General features: G+C 40.4%; 1 pseudogene; it reads right to left on the bottom strand.

The window, feature by feature from the left end:
- Window positions 1–3,482: 3,482 nt before the first annotated feature.
- On the bottom strand, window positions 3,483–6,158 carry LOC131979317 (uncharacterized; annotated as a pseudogene).
- Window positions 6,159–21,790: the final 15,632 nt, after the last annotated feature.

The following is a 21,790-nucleotide window of genomic DNA, read 5'->3' as shown; positions in this document are numbered from 1 at the left end:
GTGCAAGTGCTTCAAATTTGGTATGGGTGTTTGTAGGGACTTCAAGATTAATTGATTTGATGATGAAGGTCAAAGGTCTCTCCTTATATGTCCTTGATGCACGTGTTTCAAATTAAGCAGCTAGCTCAGTGAGTTCAGCAACAAAGCAACATTTTAGCCAGTATATTGCATCCACTCTAGTTGTTTCTAGTTTTTATTATTATTACTACTATTATTGTCTTCAATCATCTCCATATATATAATATATATATATATTATATATATATTATATATAATATATATATATATAATAATGTAATATATTATTACTACTAATACGAATAATCAAAAATATAGTATTACATTACAAGTATTGCATTACCTACATAGTTTTTCTAACTACATGCTGGTACCAAAGGCTCATCGATAGCTGTCCAGTGTATTAAGTCCCTTGTTTTATTATAAATGTATTTTATATTCTATATTTACTTCAATTAGTCTATCTACTAAAACATGGAGGGCAAATGAGGCTTTGGTTAGTGAAGTTATTTCATATAATATTCACATTCAATAACGATAATACATTGTCTATTTGCTATTGGTTTATGGATTATACACCAGTTCAGTATATGGATGCCGAAAGAAAGTTCAAATCCATGTTCAAAATAGCCATGATGAAGACATCAACCATAAAGAAGTTCTAAAATGGTGGCTCTAAAATGAGGTTGCTTTTCTGGATAGATTGCTTTTGTTGTGTGTTGAAATTAACTGAACAAATACAAAATTGTTGCATTTGGAGTCCACTGTCATTTGCCAGTGATATTTAAAAAGTTCAGAGCACTGTTGGTAACACTATATAGTATTGGCTTTTCTGGATATAGGTTACTTTTGTTGTGTGTTAAAATTAAATAAATAAACAAATACAAAATTGTTGCATTTGGAGTCCACTGCAGAATGCTCAAAGATCAGAATGGCAGCCAAATTCTGATGTGCAAAATAGTTTTGGAGCTATTTGGAGAGGTCTGGCAATATCACCAGACATTGAAAAATAAGTTTGCAATCCACTTATGTGAAAATATAGGAGCTAAAACACATTTTCGATATTGCACCGCCCCCTAGATGTCAAAGTTCACCAAATTGTTTAGGTGTTCCCAGGATGATGTCATGACTCTATGTACCAAGTTTGGTTAAGATATGTTAAAGGGTTGCTAAGAAATGGGCTAATTTCCTGTTTGGCGACATAGCCATTACGTTTGATTGGTTGTCACGACCAAGCACCTTCAGATTTCAAGAAGCTTTTGAATGCATTCGTGTGTCATGGATACCTCGTTTGTGAAAAACGGATGAACGGGTCAAAAGTTAATAAACATTCAACTTTGACCTGTTGGTGGCGCTAGAGCTCTTGAGCTAGTGTTGCCTACACAGTATCACCACTTGAACTCAAGTAATGGGTGGTCTGTTGCACTTTATTACATTATCGGGAAGTTATTACATTATCAGGACTTGCGAAATGAAGGCTAACCTGATAATGTAATAACCTCCCATTAATGTAATACTTTATTACATTATTGGTTAAAAGTGTATTACATTATTGGGAAATGCACTTTATTACATTATTGGGAAGTTATTACATTATCAGGTTTTATTACATTTTCACTGGACTCAAGTGCAGATTTTTATTACATTAACGGGAATTTATTACATTATCAGGTTCTACAGGCATTTCTCTTTCCTCACTCTTAGATGAACTCAGGCAGGAGATTAATTTTGCCATCTTTTCAAAATATATGCATTTGCCATCTTTTCAAAACAGGTTCATTTGTAATTTTCCAAAAAGGTTCTCTCTCCCTCTCTCCCCTCCCATCATCACAGTCTCTCTTAATGCTGTTTAATGCATGTTTTACAATATGATATGTTTTTAAATGTTTTTGAATTAAAACAAATGTTTTAATACATAATTAATGTTTCTTGGTGAATGAGAATGTTAAGGTATTAATGTGAAAGGTAAAACCAGTGTAATTTAACCACCCTGTGTGCCCTGTCATGTGTCCTTTTGTGCCCTTAAAAAAATGTGAACGGGAAGGCCAAATGGCCTTGCCCCTAAAATTTCGAAATTCCAAGCCTGGCATGGAGAATTTTGTTACAAAAAACAATATTTTTGTTGCTTAAGCTTATGTATTCAGTCATTATTCAATGGTATACTAAAAATCTGTGTGAAAAAAATTACTTCTCACTGTTCTCAGGTAAAATATTTATATGCGATTAAAATGTGATTAATTTCAATTAATTAATTACAAAGCCTCTAATTAATTAGATTAATTTTTTTAATCGAGTCCCGGCCCTAATACAAATATAATTTGTAGGAGAAAGGGTTACTGTGAGGCACAAAGGTGAGGAGATCCTTAGTCTATAGCAAAATAAACAGCCTAAAGTATGGTAATAGTATTGTTAAAAAGATCTGATGAGGTGAAGCATAAACTGTACGGTGAATATGTTATGTTTCTGAATATGGGGCTGTATTAAATCCTGTGCAGTCTGTCTATTAGTGAATACACTGATCATATGAAGCAACAATACAGAAATGATCAGGCCTCATTCAACCATGATTCAAAGTGATTTAGCCAGCCTAAAAGGTTTGTTATGACTGCATTTTTCATTTATGCTATTTTATTTTGTAGATGATAAAACATTTGGTTCTCCTTGTGAAGCTCCATATGACTCTGTCAGAGGATGCAGTGTGAGAAGCAGCAACACCAGAGGACTGCCAGTGTTTGCCAGTTTAATTATGAAATAGTAATAAATAAATACAAAATAATATATTTTGTATTATTATTAGATTAAAAGGGCCATTGTCTGTATATATATTTCAATTGTATGGATATGCACTTGTAAGTAAGTGTAAGTGCATGTGTGCATGTGCCTCGATATTTGATATTTTATTAATATTCTTCATTTTAATATATTTAAAGTTTTATTATATTTAAATACCCATCATATATTCTGCATTGCATCATATGTAAAGTATAAGTGTTCAAATTTTCTCATTATTGAATTCCATATGTTTTGCATACTTGTCTACATGGGCTTCTAGACCTGTACTGTATTGTGTATATGCTCGTGCACGTGGTCACGTGCATGTGTATGTGTGACAGGATGACTAGACTACACATAGAGATGTGGGGTATCACTTTTGACCCCAAAATAATGTGTTCATTTTGAGTCTAGTCTTAATAAATGTGTTTTAATCCCTGTGAAACTCGGTTCAATCTGTATCGTTTTATTTAAAGCCCTTTTTCTCCAAACTTCAATTCTACAATGTCATTTAGCAGACGCTTTTATCCAAAGCGACGTACAAATGAGAGCAATACAACACAAGCAAGGATGAAGTCAAGAAACATAGCAAGAGTAAGTGCTGTGGGTTAAGTTCGAGTCCATTAGGACACAAGTGCTTTATAGGTTGCAGGAGCGGTCAGTGCAATACTTGTAGTAGTCATCAGTGTAGATCAAGAGTGAAGGTGTTCAGTAAAGAGTAGGGTCTTCAGTCTCTTCTTAAAGATTGAGAAGGACTCAGCTGAACGGATGGAGTTTGGAAGTTCGTTCCACCACCGGGGCACGACAGAGGAGAAGAGTCTGGTTTGAGACACAGAGGCCTTCAGCCGCAAAGGAGCTAGACGTCTTTCACTGGAAGAGCGTAGTGGATGGGAGGGTTTGTGGACCTGAACAAAGGAGTTCCGATAAGAAGGGGCTGTGCCCGTTGTTATTTTGTAGGGAAGAGACAAGACTTTGAATTTGATGCGGGCTGTGACCTGGAGCCAGAGAGATGAGGAGCAGAGTGACATGTTCTCTCCTGGGCTGGTTGAAGACCAGACGTGCAGCCGCGTTCTGGATCATCTGCAGAGGCTTGGTGGTGCATGCAGGAAGACCCGCCAGTAGCGAGTTGCAGTAGTCTAAACGGGATAACACAAGGACCTGAACCAGGAGTTGTGCCGATTGCTTGGTGATATAGGTCTGATTTTCCTGATGTTGTACAGGGCGAATCGACAAGATCGGGCAATTGAGGATACTGGTCATCAATCATGACACCCAAGTTTCGTGCAGAGCTTGTGGGTACAAGTTGCATGGATCCAAGCTGAAGATTAGGAGGCTGATATAAGGTCGGACGGGGTGACAAGGAGCTCCGAATGTCCACAAAACAAGCAGAGATGCGGGCCGAGACTGTGGGGTCATTCGGTGGAAAGGACAGGACCAGCTGGGTATCGTCGGCATTACAATGGTATGAGAAGCCATGATTGCGCCAAGTGAGGTGGTGTAAATTGAGAAGAGAATGGGGCCTAGCACTGATCCTTGAGGCACCCCAGTAGAAAGGTTTTGTAGTTTGGAGACTTCTCCCTTCCAAGATACTCTAAAAGAGCTCCCTGATAGGTAGGACATGAACCATCGGAAGGCAGAACCTGAAATACCATGTTCTGTGAGTGAAGAGAGGAGGATATGGTGGTTAACCGTGTCGAGAGTTGCAGAGAGGTCTAGCAGACTGATTTGGTTTGTACAGGTTGTTCTCGGAAAGGAACCTGAAGACTTGGTTCAACACTGTGCGCTCCAGAATTTTTGAAAGGAGTGGTAGGAGTGTGACAGGTCTGTAGTTGCCCACTTGTGTCTGGTCCAGTGATGGTCTTTTGAGCAGTGGAGTCACCTGGGCCCGTTTGAAGGTGGTAGGAAACACGCCAGCTGTAAGTGAGGAGTTGATGATGTGTGTGATTGAGGCATTTACTGACGAGGAAATGGTTTGAAGGAGATTGGATGGTATCGGATCCAGTGTACAGGTGGTTGGTCGAGAATCCAGCAGAAGTTTCCTACCTCCTCCTTGGGTCAGAGGGTGTAGAGAGGTGAGAGAAGCCCGGTTAGGCGGTAGCAGCAGTTGTCGCTGGTCAGGCTTAGAGAACTGGTTACTGATGGCACCAACTATTTCGGTGAAAAAGGAGGCAAACATGTCAGGAGTTAGCAGAGCGGAGGGAGGTGGGGGTGGTGGATAGAGGAGCAAGTTAAAAGCCGAGAACATTTTCCGAGCATCAGTGGCTTTGCAGATCTTGTCCTAATAGTATGTGGTTTTAGCTGATTTGATGCAAGAGGTGAAAGAAGTTAGGAGATGTTGGTATTTGCTGAGGTCAGGGTGTTCCTGGATTTGCGCCGTTTTCTCTCTGGCGCTCTGAGCCCTGCCCTATGTTCTCTGATGACTTCACTGAGCCAAGGACGGGGGGGGGGGGGGGGATACAAACAGGTTTGGATGTTAGAGGACAGAGGTTGTTAAGAGATGAGGCAAGAGAGGAACAAAGAGTGTCTGAGGCCTTATTAACACCAAGTGATGAAAATTCCTTGGGAGGAGGCAGGTTGGTCAAGATCGCGTTCGAGAGCTAGGTTGACGTGAGGGTCCGAAGGTTTTGATGAAAAGAGACCCAATTTGAAAGAACTAGAGTGTCTTCCAGCAGAGAGACCGTGAACTGAATAAAAAAGTGGTCGGAAAAATGTAGGGGTGTGACCATCAAGTTTGCAGTGGAGCATTTGCGAGTCAAGATCAAGTCAAGTGTATTGCCCGCTCTGTGAGTAGGAGCGGTGGCGACCTGTTTAAGGTCAAAGGATGACAGAAGAGTCAGGAAGTCAGAAGCGTGGGCTCTCTTGGTGTGGTTATTCATGTCTCCCATGACAATCAGTGGTGTTTCCTAATTAGGGAGGGCCGAGAGCAGCATGTCAAGTTCTACAACAAACTTCTCAAGTTGGCACCCTGGCGGTCGGTATATGATGACAGTGATGAGTTTATTTCCCAAGCTGTCTCTGCTCAGCAACATCAGCTTAGTGAATTTCCAGCTTTTGCAGAGGCACCAGTGACGCTTCCACATCCAACAGATTTTGGTGTGTTGGAGAAGAAAGAGTCAGCAGAGAGTGCTGCTGGTGAGGCAGTTCCAGGTTTCAGTCACAGCAAGCACTTGTAAATTCGAAAGATTAACCAGCGTTTGGATATATTCAGTCTTGTTTACAGCTGATTGGCAGTTCCATAAGCCGAAGGTGAAAGAAGAGTGAGTGGGTGAGGCTTTCCTGAATGTGGAAAGATTCTCAGGGTTGCATCGTCTGCGACAGATTCTGAGTTTCCGGTAGCCATCAATGACGGGGATGCTGTCATAGCACATGTTGCCTGAATGAGTAAGAAAGGAGTGGAAAGTGATTTACAGTCTGTGTCCTTGCTCGGTGGAGGGCTGACACTACAGAGAAGCAGTGTCTACATGTACCAGGCGGTTCACTGCTGGACCCGCCCCTACGCGTCACTCAAGTGAATTAGCCAATCGGTGACGTAGCAAGTGCTAAGTCGCTTCCTTTTTCAACAAGTCTACTTAATACCCATACGGCCACAAAACAACATGAAACCTCGACAAAGTCAAACAAAAATACCACAAAACCTTACTGACCTGTCTCTGTCCCGAACATACAACACCGCGTTTGATAACAGTCAAACTTTGGATGAGCATATCTCATGGAATATTTGGCGTAGAAACATAGAGCTGAGAGTCCCCTCTTTACAGACACATCAAAATCTCAAAATGTGTTTCTGGGTCAATGTGACTCATATTGATGGAGCAGGTCACATATGTGAGGCATTTTTAATCTGCTATATGTCTGATATTTTCCATACATCCTCAAATTAATTCACAAGTGATATGGAGAGTTGATTCCAGTCGGGAGAGGAGAATGGAGTGGAGAATGGTGTGATTAATGGTGTCAAAGGTGGCAGTGAGATCAAGGAGGATGTTGACATGTCCAGAATCGGAGAAGAGGAGGAGGTCATTGGTGACACAGAGATGGGCTGTTTCAGTGCTGTCGTGAGATCGGAAACTGGATTGGAATTGTTCATACAGGTTGTTGGAGGTGAGGTGGGTTTTGAGCTCACAGGCGACGGCACATTCCAGTATTTTGGAAAGAAAAGGGAGGTTGGAGATGGGGCGGAAGTTGCATGGATTGTCAGGGTCAAGACCAGGCTTCTTGAGGATGGGTGTGACAGCAGCCAATTTGAGGGGTTGGGGGACAGAACCAGTACTGAGGGAGGAATTGATGATTGCAGTGATTAGTGGGGAGATGGCAGGGAGGGAGTCCTTTAAAAGCTTGGATGGGGTCGAGATAGCAGGTGGAGCATTACCGGCCATGAGGGTGGACAGTTGCACAGGGGACAGAAGGGAGAAGTGAGACAGGGGCTGAGTTAAGAGGGGGAGGGTATCAGGCAGGCAGGTGGGAGTGGTGGTGGGGGTGGAGGTGTTGAGGTTGCTCTTGATGGTATTGACTTTGGTTTAAAAAAATGAAAAGGATTGTCACTTGTCGACTGTCAAGGATGAGGAGTTGTTGTCGTCAGGTTTGAGGAGTTTGTTAATTGTGGAGAAGAGTGCCTTGGGGTTTGTGGAGCCAGAGTGAATGAGTTGGGAATAGTAGGTGGACCGGGCTGTGTCGAGAGCGTCTTTATATTGTTGAAGGTGGTCTGTGTAGGCTTGAAGATGAACTGATAATCCGGTTCTCTTGCAGAGTCTTTCCAGTTGAAGTTTACGTGCTTTTATGTTGAGAAGTTCAGGGGTGTACCAGGGGGCAGAGTGTTTGAAGGAGACTGTTTTGGATTTAATGGGGGCCAGTTGGTCAAGACAGGAGGAGAATGAGTCATTATAGTGATTGACAAGGTCAGAGGGGTTATTGGACAGTGGGGAAGGGGAGGCAGAAAGTTTATGGCTGAGAGAGGCTGAAAGTGTTGAGGGGGGATAGATTTAAGATTTCTGAAGGATGTAGGGCTTTTGTTTTTTGGGGTAGGAGTGGGGATGTCCATAGCCAGGTGATCTGAGATATGTAGGTTGAGGCTGGATAGGTAGTGGATGGTTAGACCAATGGAGCAGACCAAGTCCAGTATGTGACCACGACTGTGTGTGGGAAAGTTGATATGTTGTGTGAAGTTGAAACATTGCAGTAGGTCCAGAAAGTCAGTGGCAGATTTGCAGTCAGTGTTGTCGGTGTGGATGTTGAAATCACCCAGGAGGAGAAGGGATGGTGATATTGCACATATTTGGGCTAAAAATACGGATAAGCCAGAGAGGAATGAGGGCTTGGGGGGCGGTAGATGATAGCTGTGACCAGAGGAGTGGGACCAGAAAGTTTGAACGGAAGGTGTTCAAACGAGTTTGCAGTCCAGAGGGACGGGGTTCGTCCATGTATGTGAATCCTGATGGTGTGGTTTGGTTAAGTGGGAAATAGTCCAGAGGATTTTGCCAAGTTTCAGTGAGACAGAGTAAGTCCAGTTTATTGTCCAATATAAACTTGTTCAGAATGAGGCTTTTATTGTTTAGGGAGCGGGTGTTGAGAAGAGCCAGTTTCATTTGATGGTGCTTTGTTATTGGCTGTGTAGAACGAGGACGTGGACGTTGGTTGTAATGACGTAGTGAAGAAGTAAGACAGGACCAGATGGACTGGATGGAGTTAGGGGACAAGGAGTGCTTGGCTGCTTCATGCTCCATTTGAGCAGCTCACAAGAGAGATAAACTCACATTTGGCTACTACTGCTGACGTGATTCCTTCAGTTGTGGCACTGAAACGTTCACTGAACGAAGCAGCTGAAACAGATAATGGAGCGCGCACAACAAAGAGCACACTTTTAGAAGCTGTAGGATCATGAATAGATTAACTTAAATGACAACGCTACAATACTTTGTTTAATATTGCTAGACTGCCCTCTTGAGGTTGATCCATACCTGTGCTCAGAGCAGAGCTCAACAAAAAGAGGAGAATGTTACAATGTCCTGATTCCTGCTGAACTGCTTGGCATATGTAGTTATATCTTGTCTATATATTCCTATAGATGCATGGCTATCTGAGTAAACCCACTACTTCCAGGAGTCCACTGCTGTATTGGAAAAGCAACATGTCTCTCTTATCCGGTGACCCTAAGAGCTCACAGCCCTGCAACTTAAGAAAACATATGCAAATGCACAAAACACAAGCAAATTCAGAAAACATCTTCATCAATTTGACAACACAAGCACAGCATTTAGAAAACAAGCTGCAAAGACCACAGCACAACAGAAGTGCTGCACACGTCTGGACACGCTTGTGAAATTATCACGTTATTTCATGGTAATGATATGTTCATGTTATGACGTGACATATAGCATTTAGTATTACCAGCTTGGATGGATTATTGGGTGGGTGGATTTACCCTACACCTTTCCATGGTAACATAATCGATTATTTTTGCAGCATCTATCTTCAGTACTGCGATTTGTAAGTTTCAAAAACCTTCTCAGAGTAAGCATACTTATAAAAATATATATCATCCACTGTGCTCAATAACTGTAGAAATCTCAACATGTGTCAAACCAAGCTTTAAGTAGAATTTAAATTAATCGTGTAACCAAGCCATAGCCTATTCTTGCCTCTCGTTTTGTTTAATATCATGTTATAAAATGAAAATATCATTATCATTAAATAACGTGATAATTTCACATTATAACGTGAAATTGTCATTATCTTGAAATAATGTGATAATATCACATGTTCAAACGTGTGCATCACTTTTGAGTGTACTCTGGAAACACTTGTGTTGTGTTCTATTTGCATAGCTTTTTCTTATTGTGTTGTGGTTTATTTACAGCCCGTTTTCTAAATGCTACAGTTGTGTTGTCAAATTGATGAAGATGTTTTCTCAATTTGCTTGTGTTTTGTGTATTTGCATGTGTTTTCCTAAGTTGCAGTTGCTGTGAGCTCTCAGGGGCACCAAACTCTTCCCTGCCATGCAGCACACAAGTACCTCTCGGCCCCATGTACATCTGTGGACAGTAAACTTCTTTTTTCTTCTGCAGCACATGTTTTCCATGAAAAGAGAAATAGAATCTCTTGCGAGAAAGCAGGAATGCCTCTCTTTGTCAAATTAATTTGCCACTAATGAAGTAGGCCTCGACTCGAGTGTCAGATGGAAAAATCATTTCAATGTTAAATAATGTTACATAAGAGTGTTAAAAATATTGTCAAGTTATCGTCAGAACATGTTCCTGATATTTTTGTTTCAGCTATTTTAGATGGAACGTGAAATGGACTTGATTTTTTGCACTTGCATCGAGTGTTGTTTCTGGTCGCCTGGTGGAAACTTTACTTTAGAGAACATCAGAATGTGTATGTTCAGACTACACTATCTGTTATAAATATTCTAGAGTCTAATATATGAGGAAATAGCCAGGAGTCAGGACATGTTTTGATTGATAGAGTTTAAAGTTACTTTAACTTAAAATATGTTTTCCCTTTAATATACATTACTGTTTGTTTGCCATTGATACTAGCAAATTTCTTTTTCAAATTCCTAGTGTGTACACATGGTTTACAGTATATGATTCTCATCGAAATTATTGTCACATCTCATTTAGACATCGGTAAGTATCGGTTATCTGCCATAACAGCAATGTTAATAACGGTTATTGGTATCACCTGAAATTTAAGTGCATCTTAATATGAATACCGAAATGACAGAAACCATCTTTGGGGGGAAAAGTATTTATTTTGTACTATGTGTGGCCCAGAGAGGCAGACCTGTGATACACTCAATCAATCATTTTCAGATCCCACACAGGAAGAAGGCCACAGTCTGTGAAGCTTAAATAAAACAGCATCAGAAGTGGATATCTCCTGGCTAAGAAGCAGTTGAATTCACTTGGAAAATCATGTACATTGGATAGAGAATAGTTAACAAGGAATCAGCAATTAAAAAGAAAAAGAAAAAAAAAACATCATACCCTACTACAGATAAAGAGCATTTCTGATAGATCAGTAGATACATTTTTAAAAAATATTTGAAATGGGTCAAATGTCAGGTAATTTAAAATTTAGAATAAATCATAAACTGTGACATACAAAGCTTTGTGATTAATTTATTTATGTTCACCAATGTTTTGTCACACCTTTGGTATTATAGAGACCTCGTATTGGAGATATGATCACATTGTTTAGTTTTCCGTTTCTTACAGATTTTTGACCATCACATTATTATTTGAATATGTCTGTGTTTTAGCAGAGAGGGGAAAACACAGAAATAGTACTTTTTATTAAGTCAACCTTCCACAGCTTCTCTACAGTATGTTGGCCTCACAGGAGCCAGGCTGCAGTATCTTAAGAGTAACAATATGTTTAACTGTTTTTCTGAACCAGGGGTAAAACAAGGCATAAATCACAGGGTTTAGAAAAGAGTTAAAAAAGTACAGATACTGAATAAAGTTTGGAGTTGAATGATTAGTGAATTTTGTTCCTACTAAAGCTGTAAAGTAACTTGGTGTGAAACACATAAGAAATACAACAACCAAAACACCAAGAGTCCTGGCTGCTTTCAGCTCGGATTTCTTTGCTGTTTTAGTCACTGAAATCTGCTTTGTGACAGCTGTAATGTGAGAGCGCATGGCACGAGCTTGAGACACAGCCACAGCAAAGACTCTCGTATACAAAACTATGATGACAGTAACAGGAGCAAAAAAGTTTAAAACAAGATCAAGACAAGCACCAATGTTATCCATTAAACTGACACAATCGCCAAGGCAGGGAGTAGTGTATAATTGTTGGTAAGCATGGAGAAGAAAGAAGTAACTATTGTAGGCAACAGAACAGGACCATAAAAGACAAACACTGAATTTAACTCTATTCACAGTGATTCTGGTGGTGTAATGCAGAGGGTCACAAATAGCCAAATAGCGGTCAACTGATATGAGCACCATGTTTACGACTGAGGCAGAGAGAATGATGTCGGACACAAACATAAAGAGAGAACACCCAAAGTAACCAAATATCCAGCAATGTGTTATTCTTAGTGCAACTGCTGGCATCACCAGGAGGCCCACAAGAAAATCTGAGAAAGCCAGAGAGAGGAGGAGGATGTTGGTGGGTGTGTGGAGCTGCCTGGAGGAAAAGAGAAAAGCATCATTCTACAAAACAGTCAATAACAGAATGACCAAAAAAAACACAAAAAAATCATACAGCTATTGATAAAAACTGAATTATGAATTTAGAATACTTCTGTTCAGCAACAAATATAGTGAACATATCTAAGTGTAGACAATTTAAATAACAATTTAGAGGTCACGGTGGATTTTTGCCTAAAAAGTTCAGTCAGGAAGACAGAAGATAAGACTAGTGTTAGAGGAGCAACATTATTCAGTACCACTTGAAAGACAATTCTTCTTAATCTACAGCAGTTCTTCACATGTTCAAAGTACAAAACCTGTAAAGAAAAACTAAAAAGTGAATCTCTGCCTGAAGTGGGAGACTGAGATGATGATGAGCAGGTTTAGGGCCGCAGTGAGCACAGAAATGGAGTACTGTGCACTGTTAATGAACAATGTTTCAGCCCAAGTATACAATGGCTTCCAGCAGGAGATATTGGGGTATTCTGGGAAACAGATCTCCCAATCGTCCCCAACCTCCATCTTCAGAGATCTGCAGATAGCTGCAACTCTGGCAGCTTTCTGAACATCAACAGTCATGTAACAGATTTACCTCTCTCACATTCTCATAATCCCACCCCTCCTTTTCCCCTGTGTATTTTGGACTCTGGTGTCTCTTCCCTCCTCACTTTGCACATCACACCATCAGTTTCCTTGAAACTCTCTCTCGCTCTCTTACTCTCTCTCTCCTTCTTTCGCTCTCATAATTTATATTACTTTTTTCATGTGAATGACCTGTATAATTCTTCTTGAGTAATAAAAACACTGTTTAGAAATACAAAACAATTCACAGGGAAACAATCTCATTTACTTCAAAGAGGACACCAAAAACAGCAGACAATAACAGTACTAAAACAAAACAATAAACAACAGCAACCAAAAAATATTGTCCAAAACAGATTTGGAGTTTGGCTCAACTGTTGTAGCAGCCATACATCATATATGTATATGTGCACCTATACATTGCTGATGGGCTTCTCCATGATATTAATGTGAGTGTTTATATTTTCTACCAGGCAGTCTTTGCAGCAAGTATTTTTAGAATGATAAACTGTTCTACTGTGGTAATGTACAAAGCTAATGCTGAAAGCAGGGCGGCAGGGGTGGACATGACATCCCCATAGCATCCCGTACATACCAAATGTGTGTGGGCTTTGTAAGGAAAACAGGAGAGCTAAATCAAACCTAATTAGGGACAGAGCACCAATGGAAATTGGTCATTATTATTTAATTTGTTATTTTTTGTTGAACATTAGTATGTAAATCTGAGCCCACAGTCCTGTTCAGCTTGTTGTGGTGTCACAGTCTTTCACTTTTCATCAGCTGCAGTTAAAACAACATAAAGTTAATAACATATGTAGTTAGTGTACACATGCAGCCCTCTAATATTCTTCACTGTAGATTTACCCCATTGAGCCTCCAACTTGGCAACATGAAACAGATCTATGCAATCAGTGTTAATCAGGTCATGTCATTTATCCAATATAAAACCTGCATATCCATTTCACGGCTCCATTTTGAGCTCGGCAACCAAGCAGCAACCTCCAAATATGTTAAGTGAAACAAATTAGGAAGTAGGCCTATCTGTAACCTGCATTCTTTCTATTGGCCAGCGGGAAAGGACGATTCCACTGTCTGTAACCAGAAGTCAGAATCAATTTTCAATTAAATAAAATTTTATTTCCATAACCCAGAATCACCAATTTGCTCTAAAGAGGGAGGGTTGAAAGATAGAGAAAGAGACATAGGCAAAAAGATTAGAAAAGTACAGCAATAGCAGCCCTAACATTACAAGGATGTCTGTCACTAAGGGCAGTAGTTGTGTTAGTACAAAATAAATAAAAAAAACAGCAGTTGTAACAGTATTTGTGGCAGCAATAATAGAGGGAATATTAATGTTACGACCCTGACAGAGCAGAAATTAATCTAGGGGAATATAGGGAGGCAACAATTAAAGCAAAGACAAAAGGTAACTAAGGACCGTCTGCAATTGCAGGGATTTATTCACAAAAGCACAGGTATGACAAACAAAAGGCTTTCTTAAGAATGACACGACGAATGAAACGTCCACACCGCACACACAGCGCACACCACGACCCACTGGCTGCAGGAGCACACTCCTCACTGAAATAGCCGGCCGCTGAGGCCGAGAGGTAATGGGCGGTTCCTGAAAGGACAGAGAAAAGAGAAACAAAAGCAACAAGCCATACCCAGGCCTGTGACAATTAATAATCATAATAATAGTCATAGTAAGTAAGTCAGTAAGTAAAATTTATTTATATAGCACTTTTCACAGATAAAATCACAAAGTGCTTTACAGAAGATAAAAAAGAAAGAAATAGGGTGGTTAAAACACAATTCAAACACAATTTAAACACATAACAATAAAATAATATGTACAGTGCATGGTGGTCATTCAAATGCCTGTCTAAAAAGATAGGTCTTAAGGTGACTTTTAAAAGAGTCCACAGAAATAGCAGACCGTAGGGGGAGAGGCAGAGAGTTCCAACGTTTGGGTGCCACATATTCAAATGATGGATCACCATGTGTTTTCAAACGGGTATGTGGAACAGACAGAAGATGTTAGTGTGTTTGACCTAAGAGACCATATTAGCATATCTATATATATAGATAGTATTAGCGAGTATAAAATATTGGAAATGTCAGAAGTGTAGCAGTAGCAATAATAAGAAATATTATTATCGAGGAAAAGGCCCTAGTTCACAAGGTATGCTTTCGGGCAAGGCTAACTTGAGATTGACAGCTCGTTACCTCCATCTTTACCGTTTGGAGGTTGTCTGTATTTCGGTCTTGAAACTTTGGTTTTAAAGATTGTTTTCACTTACATAATAAAGCAGGATTAGAATCACCCAAAAATGTTTTCTTCAGTATTTGGCTTACTAAAAGACACTCTTAAGAGTCAGCTGTACAATTATGTACCATGTTAACCATGCTAGCTAGCAAACTGTAATTAAACAAAACTGTACTCTTTTATATCTGCTAACTTAGCTCCATCCTCTTCTGCCATGAAGACCAAGATGGTAAAGGAAACAATGCCAACACTAGGCTTAGAAACCGTGGTCCACAATCCAATCAGTGATGAAATGGTAGCTAACTATTTTTGATAACGATATACCAGGAACTTTTTTCTCTAACTTTAAAGAAGTAGTTTTCTTGAATGAAAATAACAGGACTGTGACCACCAAAATCTTAACAGTTCAACTTGAGTCTAAGGTGAATTTTTTGCCATTTTTTTTTTTTTTAATACCCTCAAGGCATTTCTAAGATATCACATTCGCAAGTATTGGACTGATGTGAGGTCACAGTGACCTTTGAGTGAGTGACCGTCACCTGCCAAGCTGAAATCTTTAGGCAGTGCAGGCTGTAACACATGGATATCAGTGTGCTGGTTTGCAGTCCAAGTGGGGTCAACTACACCCACACACACACTTCTTTGTTATTGGTTGAGGCTGCAAAAATCTCTGGTCAGAGTTCATGTCGGTCTAACTCTTGCACGCAAAGCAAAGACGCCAATTTGTTTTTCAACCGCATGCAAATTATTTATTTGCCTGCGTAGAATGGATGTGAATGGGAGGCGGATGTTTACCAATGTGTGACTGCAGCCTCAGACAAGCTATGTCTCATGTCATATTTTTTATAATGAAATTAGTTTACCAAAGTTGTCTGTGGGCAAAATGTTACTTCAGTACCCAGTATGAGGATTGTGTCTGGCAGTCCAAAACAAAGAGAAACAAACTGATACTCCTGCATGTGTTTTTCCCACAGAACCAAACCCGGTATTAACAGTGTCTTCTGCATACCAAAATGGACGGTTGTTCTCTGAGTAGAGAGACTATCTCTCCACTCCGTTACATATGTATGGGGAATGACCCCCCTGCTTGTCAGGGTATGTGGTAATTTCTTTAAGACACACCAGCTTGCCCAGCTACACCCCAAAGATACCGATAAAGCACACAACTTTATTGCCAACTTTATGTCAGCGATCAGCATGGCTTGCCCGCACCGTGCATTAGCCCACACCGTGAGCGATACGATATGCCAGGAACGCAGCCACCGGGACCGGAGAAAATCGACCTCCATTCACTCTCTTCTCTTATTCCTTCAATACGTCTACTGGTAGCCAACTGGGTCTGCGCTCAGCACAGAGTCATGTTATAGGAACACCGGCAGGTTGGAGAATGGGACACCGTCAGGACCAGAGGGAACAGACAGGTAGAAACACCTTGACATGGCTGTAACTTCATCACTGCTAGCCGGCTTTTGTCTAGCATTGCACCGCATGCGTTAGCTCGCGCCCCGCTCGCAATACACCAGAAAAGGATGCCAGCCACCATAACCGCTTTTCTCTCTGTTACAGGCAGCTTGGAGAAGTATTTAGCCCTCTGTTAGCCGACTTTACGTCTGTGCTCAGCACGGGTGCCCCGCACAGCACGTTAACTCAAACAAAGCCGTTAGCAATACGCTAATGCTGGGAACATAACCCCCGGGACTGGAGGAGATGGACAGGGAGAAACACCTCGACAAGCCTGTAACTTCATCACTGCTAGTCGACTTTCACCTGCGTTAGCATCCCACCGCATACATTAGCTTGCACACCGCAAGCAATACGCCGGTAAAGGAAATCTGCCACCATAACCGGGAAGCTCTCTCGAACAGAAGCACCGTCACTGGGATTACCAGAGACAGGGCAGAAACAAACACATTGAAAGGGTACAGCAATCCAGGGAGGCTGCCCGCAGTCAGACGTCCAACTTGCCGCTTTGTTTCCAGTAAATGGATACAATGTGGCTCCCCATACTCTCTCTAGCATTCAAAATATCCAAGATTGTCACACACACACTGCATCCTGACTCAGGTGGAGATCAAACATCACTGATTGCACGCCGACACAGGTGCTTGATAGGTATCAGGCGTGGCTGGGCAAGCCGGTGTCTATTAAAGAAATTACTGGTACTTGACAAGCAGGGCGGTCATTCCCTGTTCATATGAAATATGACGTAAATATGAGATAGTCTTACTATATACACATCTGATGAGTTTAGGTCCAGATTTCTTTATTTTTTCTATTGTCTCCAAGACATACAGAAAGTAAATATCTGGCTCTTTAGCTGCTAAATTCTTGGCTACATCTATAATTGTGTCTGTATGGTAGGTGTGATATGGTGGGATGTTAGACAGTCCTGAAAAGATGCTGATGAGAGCTGTGAGAGTGGAATAAAAACATTAAAGTTGCGGGCCCTAGAGCTTAAACACTGAGTTGAACACTTTCTGAGGTAAGCTGCAGATTAGGCTGACAATCATGTGTTTATGCTGAAGCTTATTTTTCTTAACACCTCTGATGGCAGTGGTACCTCAGAGGTTGAAATGTCGTCATGTGACTAATCCATGCTGGTGTGAACAAAGTTCTTGTCTACAGGGGTTCAATACACCGCCATCAGGAGCAACTAATGGGCTGAAAAACATTGTTCGCAGATTTAATCTAATGGGACCTAAGTGTGTGTGTGTGTGTGTGTGTGTGCAAGCAGATGTGCTTGTTCATCCTGACAAACACTGATCTATTGGGAGATGAGTTTCTACAATACCACTTTACCTTTAGCTCTGCTCATTATTTCCACCACAGAAATTATGACTTTCTTTCATTAAACTTGCTGAAGACTACATATTTTTCATCTGTTTTTCTTTTTAGTGCCATATGGGGTTCCACAGTCGTTGTTCACTGGTACTTTGGGTTTTGTTTTTTCTTAAGTTAGGATATTCCCTATGTGGTCTGAAAAGCATTATTCTTTGACCTGTTATCCAGCAGCAGGTTGTATCTTTAAATGTGTAAGCGTTATTTCACAGATGTATTTGGCACGATAAATTCTTAATATACCACTGTTTACATTTTAATATTTACAAAGTGTGTGGGTCTCTCCATACCCACTGATAGGCTTGGGAGATGCACTTGGAAAGCCATCCTGCAAGGCCTTACTTGGATGGGGCTCTCTCTGCCAACATAACATTCCAGCATACAAATTGGGCAAGCAGACATAATTTTACTACCTGTCCCTGTAATGGGGTGGAGGACCAAGAGCAACCAGCTGTATACCCCTCGACCTGAAAGGACTCCTTAGGTTTTTGGGTATAAAAGGAGGGGTTTGGACTGACAGTAGCCCCGCTGTGTCATCATGAAGCATCAAGCAACTGGGGTGTACCCACAGGTTTTATTATTTAACTCTATTGGATTTGTAATACATCCCCTTACTTATTTGCAAATGTTACACTATTTCTCAGTTGCTTTGGCATATTTCTTAAATAAACCTCAAGTGCATTTCTCGAAACAATTTGTACAAACTGCACCACAGAAGGGATTTCCTGCAAATGTCTGTAACTAGTTCAAAATCCTTGGTCATGTAAATTCTGTAAATGATCCTGTTGGTGCCATCAGAATGACAAGTCCTTGTGTCATTGCCTCCAAACAAGTTAGTCAAAATGCTGAGTCATGTTGTCAATATCACAGTGTACACTGTAAATGTTGAGGTTTTGATGAAAATGGTGAAATGCACACAAATGCACTTCAACAGTACATAGTCGCACATTAGCATATGTGGGAGATTGATTGCTGAAGATTGGCCAGGAAGTAGAAGTAACATTTCTAAGTGACTTGAGTAAATCAAGTCATAACATTTCATTATAATTTAATTTATTCACAAACATTGTTAATAATTCTAATAGCCATCTAATGTGAAATAATTGTTTGTACCTTGCAGTTTCTCCCAAGTGTTTCAGCTTGAGTGCAATTTTAAGAAACAATCCTTTTACTGTCACTGCCCTGCATTTCAGTTAGTGTGCAAGTTTGAACCTTAAGAAGCTAACTTGCCAATGTAAACTACTGTGTTTGAGTTGACATTCATGGTACATATAATTGAGAAAGCTAAGATTCTTGTGATTATATTGATTAAAACTACATTTTAACATTTTAGGATACACCCACAACTGTCGAATTTATCGCTGCCTCTGGCAGACCAATAACAAATTATAAAACTAACCCAACTTACCTTTGAAGCCTCATAGTAATCCAGAAATCAATTATATTCCATCACAAATGGTCACTTTGCATTGGCAGAGGTCTAGTTGATCCAATCCAGTCGACTTTTTGGTCCAAAATACTTTTAGATTTTCATAACTGCCCACATACTGTTGTTTCTTCTTTTCAAAAATTCTGTAGATATGTCTAATTTGCCACTCATTCTCCGTCATTACCATAGACTGAATATAAATAATGGACGTAGTGACCGTGACGTCACTACATCTTGGTTTGTGGACTGCCCGTTTGAAGGATCGAGTTTGACGTTAGACTCGTAACCATTTTCCCCCCCGTTTCTCGCCATCTTGTTTTCGGAAACTAGGAGCAGACCATACTTGGACCCTGGAGGAGCGAGAGGTGGATCTGAATGACAACCAAGGACACTGAACTACACGCCCATCTACATCAGCTGCGAAGTCACTGCTAATTCATGTGAACATTAACTGTAGCATTAAGTGGGATGTTTGTTTTTTTTAGATGATAAATCAAGTGAGAAGTTTTCTCATTTTGTATTGAGATTTATAGAACCAAAATGCTTCTGCAACTGCCGTTAGCGACCCTTGAGGCTTAAGGCACTTCTGGGTTTGCCTCACTGCTCAAACCCGGAGGTTGCCAACTGGTCATTACTCAAAATCTCATGTAAATATTACCAGCACATTTAATCAAAATGGCTGCTGAACTCTCGGGTTGAGGGAAGGTACTTGCCCACCTTAGGTCAGCTGTAGGATGAACCACTCACAGCTCAGCGAGCTGATGACTGGCGTTTCATATAACCAATACAGTTTCAAACAAAACGATATATGGCTTTAAGGGGTGGGATTTAAGTCGATGAAATGGCAGGCAAACTTTTTGAGCATTTTATGCACAAAGTTTAGTTTCAAAGTGGAAAATGTGCATAAAAATGTGTTGTTTTTTTCAACAGTAACTCTGTGTCAGTTAACAGTAAATCTGGATATGTGATATGATTCCTCAAAATGTCAACTTTATTTGAGCCCAGAATAATGACTGTAGGTTGCAGGGTTAAAAATGTATGGATATTTGGTATGTCACCATGGTTACCAAGTCTGCTTTTTGAGTCCCCATGAATGCATAGTCATAATCATAATAATTAATGTAATAATTATAAAAACCTTAGCAAAATAGTCACTTTTGAGATATCTTCATCAAATTGGGAGTAGGTCATATTTTATACTTTGACCCCATTGTGTTTTCCAGCCCATAATTCTCAGCTATTATGATCTGCAGGCCTGTATTTACCAAAAATATTCAGGTGGACAACAAAATACAATTTTTTCACTGTGTTACAACTTCCATCACTTAGTAACCGTAGCACTTACAGTTATTCTGACTATTCTGACAGATTTACTCCAAAGTATTCAAGAACTGCTTTCAATTTACTTTGGTTATGTCTTTTAAATGCTTTTAAAGGTGAATTTCATGGAATGTTAAGGGGTTAATCTTGATACCCACTAGAGCCACTAGTTGGTGCTGTAGCTGTCCTCTTCCACAGGAATCTATTTTCTATAGTATAATCAGCCTGTTGTTTGGTCAGGCTAGTGTATTGTCAAAGCTACATAACCAGTTGTCCGTCAACACCTCAGCCAACCATATTGTTTTGTGTACAAAAACCCCTTGTTTAGTCTATATATCAGATTTGCACTCTGCAGAGTCAGATCTCTGTGTGTACAAAGAGGAAGTGTTTAGACTTTGAGCTGGACGTCTTCCTTCACCTCAGACATTCAGTCAATATAATTCAGGTTTCTCTGATTCTAACTCCTCCTCCTTTAGTGACAGGTTAAGTCCCCCACCTGTCAGAAGATGGGAACAAGTTCCAAATTACTTTTAGTCTTTGGAAAGAAAGTCAGATTCTCAACTTCCACTGAGAGATAAAGGTAACGGCCACCTGACCATCATGAACAAATCATGAAGAGGTTTGTAGTTTATCTTTTGCTAGATATGCTGCTCAGTGTTATTTGCAGTCGGAATGCAAGACATTTTAATCCATGCTCAGCCCTCTGAAGAGAAGGCCAGAACTTTCCAAAACTGTTCATCAACTCTCAATAGAGTGATCACAGCTGGTCAGTTTTAGCCCCTGAGACTCAGAAAGCTTCAGCATCAGATTCACACCTCTTTAGAAATGCTAATCATTAATGAGAAAACCACAGGCTGGGAAGAGCTGGAACTTTTTGCCAAAGATGTTAACCGGTTAATTCCGGAAACAATGATAGCCATGTGGATGAATATTTCAGTGAGTTACAACATCATCTTATTCAGTGATTCCCAACCGGAGGGCCCGAACCCCCCAGGGAGGCGACAAAGATCCACGGTGGGTCGCAAAGCCCTCTTGATTTTAAGGGGTGTAATAAATCTAATGGGTAAATTATATACATCTATACCTATAAATTTGAAGAAAAAAAAAGCCAATCTACAAACTCACAACACTTGGCAAGGCTTCATGCAAGTTTGAATATCTGCGTTTTTCAAAAGTAAGTAATTTAGCATAAGTGTAAATTTAACCTCTTAAAACTGAACGTCCACACAAACTTGGTGTCCCGTGAAAGTAGAAACTACGCTGATTACAACGATATGTGTCACATCACTGTGCAGCGAAAACTCAGCGAGCTAGCCCCCTTTACAATGGTAAAATTGTGGGTCCCTCAAGAAAAAGGTTGGGAATCACTGATCCAATTGACTTGCCCCATGCAAAGGATAGGGTTACTTGTGTGGAAAACAG

Source organism: Centropristis striata, chromosome 10 (assembly GCF_030273125.1).
Source record: "Centropristis striata isolate RG_2023a ecotype Rhode Island chromosome 10, C.striata_1.0, whole genome shotgun sequence".
Lineage (NCBI taxonomy): Eukaryota > Metazoa > Chordata > Actinopteri > Perciformes > Serranidae > Centropristis > Centropristis striata.
Note: the sequence above shows the minus strand (reverse complement) of the source record. Positions and strands in the feature narration are given on the sequence as shown.